Genomic DNA, 10,745 nt, shown 5'->3' with positions numbered 1-10,745 from the left:
CTCTCTCTCTCTCTCTCTCTCTCTCTCTCTCTCTCTCTCTCTCTCTCTCTCTCTTACATATCAGAAAAAATTTATTAATTTACGTTTTTTCTTAATAAAGCAATTAGTGTACTATATATCAACATTTCTCTCTCTCTCTCTCTCTCTCTCTCTCTCTCTCTCTCTCTCTCTCTCTCTCTCTCTCTCTCTCTCTCTCATTATTTCGTATAATCAATTTTTATCAGAAAATCTTTATGAGCTTTTGCGTCTATGATAAGGAAATTAAGCGTTCTATATGTTAACATCTCTCTCTCTCTCTCTCTCTCTCTCTCTCTCTCTCTCTCTCTCTCTCTCTCTCTCTCTCTCTCTCTCCCCGTGGTTATTTCTTGTACTCAGTTCTAATCAGAAAAACTTGATTAGCTGTCGCGTTCATAATAAAACAATTATTGTTCTATTTATCAAGACTTCTCTTCCATTCCTATTAAGCTATGTTTTCGTATCCTGATATCCTGTCATTTGCACGTCCTGAAAACGTCCCACGGAAGTCCTACCTCCCACTTGGTTCCCATAATTGAAACACATGACTGTCACTTCATCTGTTCCGTCCTGGGTCATACAAGGTCGAACATTGCACATGACAGTGACAAATGACTCATGTATACATTCCGACTCATTGAGATTTACGGAGCCCCCAAATATCAGCTGAGTCGGGGAATTTGTAGTTCATGTACACAGAGTTTAGGGAATACTTATATTCTACCTTTCAGAATTTTGCTTGGTGGTACTTATTATTATTATTATTATTATTATTATTATTATTATTATTATTATTATTATTATTATTATTATTATTATTAAGTAGATGAACCCTATTCATTTGAAATAAGCCCACAGGGGCCACTAACTTGAAATTCAAGCTTTCACTTTCCCCTTTCTCCATTCCGAACTTATATAATATCTGTACACTCTTAAACTCTTTTTCACCTCCTTTCACCTATCTTTTCACTTCCACTTTCACGTTCCCCCTTTCTCTGTTCAGAATTTAGTATCTATACACGCTTTTTTCACCTTTTCACCTATCTTTTTACATTCACTTTCACTTACATTTCCACTTCCACTTTCACTTCTACTTTGACTTTCACTTCCCGCTTTCTCCATTCCGAACTTAATTTCTGTACACTTTTTCACCTCCTTTTCACCTATCTTTTCACTTTCACTTCCCGCTTTCTCCATTCTGAACTTAATTTCTGTACACTTTTCACCCCCTTTTCACTTATCTTTTCACTTTCACTTCCAGCTTTCTCCATTCCGAACTTAATTTCTGTACACTTTTTCACCTCCATTTTCACCTATCTTTTCACTTTCACTACCACTTTCACTTTCACTTCCCGCTTTCTCCATTCCGAACTTAATTTTTGTACACTTTTTCACCTCCTTTTCACCTATCTTTTCACTTTTACTTCCACTTTCACTTCCACTTTCACTTCCCGCTTTCTCCATTCCGAACTTCAGTTCTGTACACTTTTCCACCTCCTTTTCACCTGTCTTTTCGTTTCACTTTCACTTCCACTTTCACTTCCACTTTCACTTCCCGCTTTCTCCATTCCGAACTTCATCTCCGTACACTTTTTCACCTCCTTTTCACCCATCTTTTCACATTCACTTTCCCCTTTCTCCATTCCAAAAATAAGTTTGATACACATTTTTTCACCTACTTTTCACATCAGCTTTCACTTCCACTTTCACTTCCCCCCTCCTGCATTCCGAACTGAATATCATGGACCTTTAACTCTAAATTCTATCACCGGCTGGCCCCAGGGGACTCTTTCATTTTCCCTTTCACTAATAGAAAGCGATTTGGGTCCTTGTACAGAAATATGGGAGGGTCGTTTTGAAGGAGAGAGAGAGAGAGAGAGAGAGAGAGAGAGAGAGAGAGAGAGAGAGAGAGGAATGGGAAGGGCAGAAGCCTTTCTATTCCTTCTTATTTACTTTCTCTAGAAAACAATCGTCCCAATGCAAGGAGAGAGGGAGAGAGAGAGAAAATCAGTGAAAGGGGAAATGTTTGTGTTAAATGTTTTGGTTTGATTGTGAATATGTATTTATATATATGCAGTATATATATGTATATATACATATATATGTGTGTATATATATATATATATATATATATATATATATATATATATATATATATATATATATATCTGAATATCGTTTTCAAATAGTATATAATTGTGATACTGTTTTTATATATTTTTGTTTATTTTCTCTACTGATTTTATATATTTTCTCTCTCTTCTCTCTCTCTCTCTCTCTCTCTCTCTCTGCTAAGTAACCAGTTGGTTCTTAGCCACGTAAAATAAGTCTAATCCTTCGGGCCAGCCGTAGGAGAGCTGCTAATCAGCTCAATGGTCTGGTAAAACTAAGGTATACTTAACTCTCTCTCTCTCTCTCTCTCTCTCTCTCTCTCCTCTCTCTCTCTCTCTCTCTCTCTCTCTCTCTCTCTCTCTCTCTCTCGATTCAGTGAACAGATACGGTGACAAAATGCTCATTAAGCCTCGATTTTTTTCATTTTAAAAGCGTCAAGTTTTTTTTTTTTTTGAAAGAAATTAAAAAGTTTTCCCCTGTTGAAAAACTTTGATGAATCTATTATGAGGCTTGAAAAATGTGTCAATAGAAAACTTTGAAGGGAAAAAATACAAGGTGAAAGTTCGGAAAAATTTTAGAGGTTTTTCCGAAGACTGGAGAGCTTGGTCATTTATCTGAAGAAATACAAAACTTGTATTATTATTATCCTAAGGAAAACTGAACTTTTTTTATTATTATTATTATTATTATTATTATTATTATTATTATTATTATTATTATTATTATAATCATGAGGAAAACTGAACTTTATCATTATTATTATTATTATTATTATTATTATTATTATTATTATTATTATTATTATTATTATTATTATTCAGGAGATGAATGTATTAATTGAAAATGCGTTTATGTAGGTATGAAACGGAGAGAGAGAGAGAGAGAATTTTTAACTCAGGAAATTCAGACAAAAATTGGAAAGAAACTGTTAAAATATGCCGACGATATATAACAGCTAAAATACTATATATTTGATATCAGATCCTTTAGAAGTACTTGGGAGAAATATAAAAATTCTTTGCATTCATAATATCATATATTCTGAAAGCAAATTGTCTCACCTTCTCCCGCCCTTGATATTAAATTTCTAGATACGTATCGTTATTACAAGTCATAAAATTCTCTGCCAATTTTACGTTAGCGATAAAATTCTCTTCAGACCGAGACAGTATTTTCACAGGATTCTTTTGTCACCTCAGAGAATTTCAAGGTGTTCTTTTCCTTTAGAAACTTTGGTAAAACAAATATTTCAACAAATATTTCTCCATCGTTAGTTTGCATTGCAGAAATGTTTTACATTTGTTTTTATGGGTGTAATAAAATACACTTCAGTAGGAAAGAATAGTTATAAAAAGTTATAAAAATTCGAAGAATTTTACCTTTTTCCTTAAGACAAATTCCTCTGGGCTTTGTAAGATATAAGTTCCCATTCAGGTGATATTAAAGAATATAAATTCACCTTTATACGACATTCAAAATCCCCAGATGATGGGTAGGATACATTAAAAGCTTTTAGGACGTTGTTGCTGGAATTTCTCATGCGTAGATCGAGTCTTGCCGTACCGAAGGTGTATGTTTCTCCATGTATTCCCCTCTTGGATGCAAGGTTTGCAGTGAAAAGCTTATCCAAAGGAATCGTTGTGTTTTATATATATATATATATATATATATATATATATATATATATATACATGTATAAATATATTATATATATAGATTTTATATAAATATATATAGCATATATATGTATATATATTATATATATAGATTTTGTATACAAACATATATGTATATACATATATGTGTATGTATATATATGTGTATATATTATGTTTATGTATATATACATACATTATGTATGTTTGTATACATATACACGACATAAATATTTTTCATCACTTTACTACAAATTGTAATGTCACTAATCCGAGCAATCATACAAGGAATTCTAACCCAACCTTCTTAGATCCTACGGCAATACAAATACAAATATAATAAATTTAATGATAAAAGACTTCCTTTATCTCAAACTTCACCTCATAAGGGAAAATTCCCTCAATAAACTATAGTATTTCCCGCCCTTGTTGTCTTCCCCTAAAATACCCATTTTCAGGCAGGTCTTATCTATGGTCAATTCTGTTCCATTACTTATTTTGCCTCCTGTTCTGTCAGTCAATAGGAATTTCATCCGTCAATCAGTGTCCCTTGAGAGTTTCTCTCTCTCTCTCTCTCTCTCTCTCTCTCTCTCTCTCTCTCTCTCTCTCTCTCTCTCTCTCTCTCTCTCACCAGCAATATATCAATTTTGGAACGGATTCAGTGTGACTTAAATCCCTGGTTCCTGCTTTCATTTTAGAGCTGAAGAGGGATATGTGCTCTCTCTCTCTCTCTCTCTCTCTCTCTCTCTCTCGTTCGTTTTTAGTCTCTCTCTCAAGTGGTTCTCTCTCTCTCTCTCTCTCTCTCTCTCGTTCTTCGATTTTAGTCTTGAATGTTTTCATCATTTTCCGTGCAGCCATTATCACAGATACAAGTGGTTACAGTTTCTCTCTCTCTCTCTCTCTCTCTCTCTCTCTCTCTCTCTCTCTCTCTCTCTCTCTCTCTCGTTCTTCGCTTTTAGCTTAAAAGATTTTCATAGTTTTCTCAGCAGCCATTATCACTATTACAAGTGGTTACAGTCTCTCTCTCTCTCTCTCTCTCTCTCTCTCTCTCTCTCTCTCTCTCTCTCTCTCTCTGATAGGAACTATTACAGATCTTTTATTAATTAGACATTACTATTGACTGCTGCTTTATTCCAGTCCATAACACAACGATTTGACACAAAGAATAGTTCTCAATATTAACTTCATAAAAGTAATTCCTGTTAATTTTAATATTTCAAATGTTCTCTTGTAAAAGTACATAATTTGCCCTCTTCCCATTTTTATTTGTAAAAGTATATAATTTATATAATTTTCCCTCTACCCATTTATTTGTAAAAGTATATAATTTCCTCTCTACCCATTTATTTGTAAGAAACAAATGAAATGAAAGGTATATTAGTATCCAGTCTTTGAATATAAAGGGCAAAATGAGATATGTTTCAGAAAATATTGTACTTTGGACATTTTTGTTTTTCATAACAATTCGCTCTAGTTATTATTCACTAGTCAAGGGTATATTCATATTTATAATTTGTTATTATTGAATTATGAAGAGAAAAGAGCATTTGAGGCGTCAGCATGAGAAGGGCCTATCTCCACAAAAAAATGAGTCATAAGCCATCAAACTTTTGAAAATTCAACCTGCTGTGATTTCTTTATTTTTCAAGATACAAAGTTGAATGTTACATGAGATTAAGTATTTGCGATCAGGAATAGAATAGTATGCATAAAAAATTATAGTTCAACCCCACCCCTTTTTTGGGGAAAAAAGGGGGGGACTATTTTAAAGTTGATCAGGTGAAAAACGACATTTTCAAAAGTTGGGTGAGAGGTCCTTTCTAATGCTGAACGCCTGATTTCTCGCCTACTGCTCGTCAGTAATTATTCCGAACTTCGTACGAGTAAATAATTGTCAGCTTCGGACGAAACGTAATTATCTTTCTTCTCTTCTTCTTCCTCTTGTCCAGTGAAGCCTTTCCAAGTCTCCAATAACCCTGATAAGGTTTCTTTTTTTCTGCCTCTTCTTTCTTTTGTTCCAGTTATTCTTCTTCCTTTTTACAAACTCGTGAACTCATCATGAATCATGTTGTGAGGTTCTAAGTTATTATTATTATTATTATTATTATTATTATTATTATTATTATTATTATTATTATTATTATTATTATTTTGTTTCAGTTATTCTTCTTCCTTTTACAAACTCGTGAACTCGTCATTAATCATGTTGTGAGGTTCTTAATTATTATTATTATTATTATTATTATTATTATTATTATTATTATTATTATTATTATTATTATTTTGTTTCAGTTATTCTTCCTCCTTTTACAAACTCTTGAACTCGTCATTAATCATGTTGTGAGGTTATTATTTATTATTATTATTATTATTATTATTATTATTATTATTATTATTATTTTGTTTATTATTCTTCTTCCTTTTATTCAATTAGGTTCTTATTATTATTATTATTATTATTTATTATTAAGATAATTATTATTATTATTATTATTCAGGAGATAGTATTCATATCAAGGGCCATTGACTTGTAATTAAAAATTTATTATTATTATTATTATTATTATTATTATTGTATTATTTTATGTTATTATTTTATTATTATTCAAGATAAATCCTTGGGGTGCGTGCCGTCAGTGCACCTCGCCGGCTAGGCATTTTGTTCTAGCGCTGTTGGGGAATTCCTTTTACTCTGTGCATATTCTTTTTTCTTCCTGTTGCTAGCCATCCTCTCCTTCCATTTAGGCGTAAGCTGTTGGAAAAATTATGCCCAAGCCGTTGGAGAAATTATGCATAAGCTTTTGGAGAAATTATGCATAAGCTGTGGGAAAATTATGTATAAGCTGTTGGAAAGTTATGCGTAAGCTGATGGAGAAATTATGCCTAAGCTTTGGAGAAATTATGCTTAACCTGTTAGAGAAAATATGCCTAATCTGTTGGAGAAATTATGTTTAACCTGTTGGAGAATTATCAATAAGCTGTTGGAAAAATTATGCATAATCTGTTGGAGAAATTGTGATTAAGCTGTTGAGAAATAATGCATAAACTGTTGGAGAAATTATGCATAAGCTGTTGGGGAAATCATGCATAATCTGTTGGAGAATTGTGAATAAGCTGTTGGAAAAATCATGATAAGCTGTTGGAGGTATTATGCATAAGCTGTAGGAGAAATTATGCATAATCTACTGGAGATATTATGCATAAGCTGATGGAAAAAAATCGAGCTGTTGAAAAATCATGCATAAGCTTTTGAAAAGTGAAATAAGCTGTCGGAAAATTTGCATAAGCTGTTCAGAGAAATAATTCGCACTGTTGGAAAAATTACGCATAATCTGTCCGGACTTTTTCTGTATGCATCAGCTGCTGGAAAAAACCGTGCATAAGCTGTTGGGATATTAAACTGGTATGTTGATCATCCACCCTCCATAATGCAAGGCAAATTGCAGCCCTCTAGCTTCAGTAGTTTTTATTTTTTATTTAAGGTTAAAGTTATCCATGATCGTGCTTCTGGCAATGATATAGGCCATGCCACCACCGGGCCGTGGTTAAAGTTTCATGGGCCGCGGCTCATACAGCATTATACCGAGACCACCGAAAAAGATGGATTTGTTTTCGGTGGCCTTGATTATACACTGTAGGGGCTGTACAGAAAACTCGATTGCGCCGAAGAAACTTCGGCGCACTTTTTTTTTTTTTTTTTTTTTTTTTTGTAATTCAATTCGTTAACTGTGATCAAATGGAATCGTGTATTCCGAAGCCACGCGACAACAGCTCTCCTTTGCCCGCCGAAGATTTGCATTTCAGAATCCTATTGAAATGTTCTGACAATTCCCGAGCGTTTAATCTGCAGTGCAATTTCACGCTGGGTTTTCCCTTGTCAAAGATTGTGTTTACACTAAAATACAAAAACAGACGTGTATGCCTGTTGTTTCTTAAACAAATTGTAAACATTCGGGGAGGAAACAACATTTGGGGGAAAAACATTTGAGGGAGAAGCAACGTTTCCTTCACTAATATTGTTTCTTCCACAGATATTCTTCATTTGTGGAAGGAGCAACATATATGTTTATAAGTTGTTTCTTCCTGAAATTATGAAGAGACGTGGAGGAAACAACATTTGTGGAAAAAAGATTTTGGGAGAAACAACATTTCCCCACAAATGTTTCATCCACAGATATTCTTCATTATTTGTGGAAGAAACAACATATATGTTTAAACGTTGTTTCTTCCTGATATTATGAACAGTAGTGGAGGAAACAGCATTTGTGGAGGAAATGTTGTGGCTTCTGAGAAATGGTTCTTCGTTTGTGGAAGAAACATATGTGTCTGCCTGTTGTTTCTTTCACGAGTAAAGTACATTTTAGGAAGAAACAACATTTCTGGAAGAAACCTTTTTGTAAGAAACAACACAAATGTCGGTATGTCGCCTCTTCCACACATGATGAAAAACATTTGTAGAAGAAACAACATTTCCCCCACAAATGTTGTTTTGTGGGAGAAACAACATTGGTGGAGTAAATGTTGTTTCTTCTAAAATGTTCATCACGTGTGGAAGAAGCAACGTACAGACATTTGTGTTGTTTCTTACAAAAAGGTTTCTTCCAAAAATGTTTCTCCGCATGTGTTCTTCATCTGCAAGAAACATCCTATAGACACATTTGTTGTTTCTTCCCCAAATGGATAAAGATCATTTCGCATTATGCAAATGTGAGGGAAAAAGGTACCATAATGTCATTCATATATATATATATATATATATATATATATATATATATATATATATATATATATATATATATGTGTGTGTGTGTGTGTGTGTGTGTGTGTGTGTGTGTGTGTGACTTACTATCTAGAAAAGAATACTGTGGGGGTAAGGAATCACTAGAGAGAGGGAGAGAGTTTACCGGTTGTCATTCAGAGTTATCCCGGGCAGGGCCGAGTTGGCCAGCTAATACTCAAAATCGCTTGTAAACACTGAGAGGGTCAGCCTGTAGGTATGCCCTGACGTCATTATTGTAATTTAGGAAACAGTTCATGTAATATTTGTTGATTTATAGCATGTAATGAATAAGGCATATAATTCATTACACAATATTTAGACAATTTTACCTGGAGAAGAGCAGGAATTTTTAACATCGTCTTGGGCGTTCCATTTTCGAGCATCAAATTACCAGAATTTCAGTCATAACAAACTGGAAACATCAAATGGGTCCTGCACCACGCAGAGAGAGAGAGAGAGAGAGAGAGAGAGAGAGAGAGAGAGAGAGAGAGAGAGAGAATTCTAACGCATTCCCGAAACAACGCAGGCAAAACGGGTTGAATATCAAATAAACATATTCCAATCACACTAACACAGGCCGCGGAAGGAAAGCGCTGAGCATGTGATTGTGAATCATTCCTGGAAGAAACCGGATGAATTATTCAAGATTAACCAGAGTCACGACAGACGGACAGACGAATGCACATGCGTTTTACATAAAACGGGTCATTTGTCTTTCTGGTATCGATTGACAGACAGACTCTGTGGGTTTTTTTTTAAGTCTTGTGTCCTGGTATAGTCTGAATCAGTGACAGACAGACAGGCAGAAATTATTCAAGGTTAACCAGACAGAGAGACAGATGAATTATTCAAGAGTAGACAGCAGAGAGAGACAGATGAATTATTCAAGAGTAGACAGACAGATTGAATTATTCAAGATTAACCAGACGGACAGACAGTCAAACTGTTCATGATTAACCAGAAAGACATAAGCAGGTTATTCATGATTAACCAGACAGCCAGGTGAATCATTCAAGGTTAGACAGATGAATTATTCAAGATTAACCAGAGTCATTACAAACAGACAGACAGACAGATAATTATTCAAGATTAACCAGACAGAGAGACAGGCAAAGTATTCAAGATTTACCAGACAGAGAGACAGGCAAAATATTCAAGATTTACCAGACAGAGAGACAGACTAATTATTCAAGATTAACCAGACAGGCAGAAAGACAATTATTCAAAACCAAACAGACAGACAGTTATTCAATATTAACCAGACAGATAGACAGACAAATTACTCGTGATTAACCAGACAGACAGACAAATTATTCATGATTAACCAGAGAGACAGACAGACAAATTATTAAAGATTAACCAGACAGACAGAAAGATACATCATTCAAGGTTAACCGGACAGACAGACAAAATTATTATTCATGATTAACCAGACAGACAGAAAGATGCATTATTCAAGATTAACCAGACAGACTGGGACAAGTTATTCATGATTAACTTGACAGACAGACAGGTACATTATTCAAGATTAACCAGACTGACAGACAGATTATTCAAGATTAACCAGTCTGACAGACAGACACACTTGTATTCTCTTGAGACGAGTCATGTATCTTCCCGGTATCGTCAGAATCAATGACGGTCGAATGTGGAGTGAATTTGAAGGTTCTTGACTCTTGTTGCTGGTGTGAATTGTTCGGATGTTAGAAAGTTTTTGCCTGTTGGGAGAAATGTTCTTGAATGTTGGATCTTTTTAAGGTATTATTATTATTATTATTATTATTATTATTATTATTATTATTATTATTATTATTATTATTATTATTATTATTATTATTATTATTAGATTTAAACTAAAAGTTTGGCTGAAAGAATAAAAGATGATTAGCAAGTAAAGGAAAAAAGTAAAAAAAAATCAAAGACTGATTTTGATGTAAATCACACACAGAGAGAGAGAGAGAGAGAGAGAGAGAGAGAGAGAGAGAAGAATCTTTCTTGGGTTTGAAAAAAATAGATATTTTATGAGAGAGAGAGAGAGAGAGAGAGAGAGAGAGAGAGAGAGAGAGAGAGAGAGAGAAGAATCTTTCTTGGGTTTGAAAAAAAATAGATATTTTATGCTAATACCATCACACAAATCAGAGAATAAACAACAAAAAAGGGAGAGAGAGAGAGAGAGAGAGAGA

Source organism: Macrobrachium rosenbergii, chromosome 55, assembly GCF_040412425.1.
Source record: "Macrobrachium rosenbergii isolate ZJJX-2024 chromosome 55, ASM4041242v1, whole genome shotgun sequence".
In the NCBI taxonomy this organism is placed as follows: Eukaryota; Metazoa; Arthropoda; class Malacostraca; order Decapoda; family Palaemonidae; genus Macrobrachium; species Macrobrachium rosenbergii.
The sequence above is the reverse complement of the archived record's forward strand: the minus strand, read 5'-3'. Positions refer to the sequence as shown.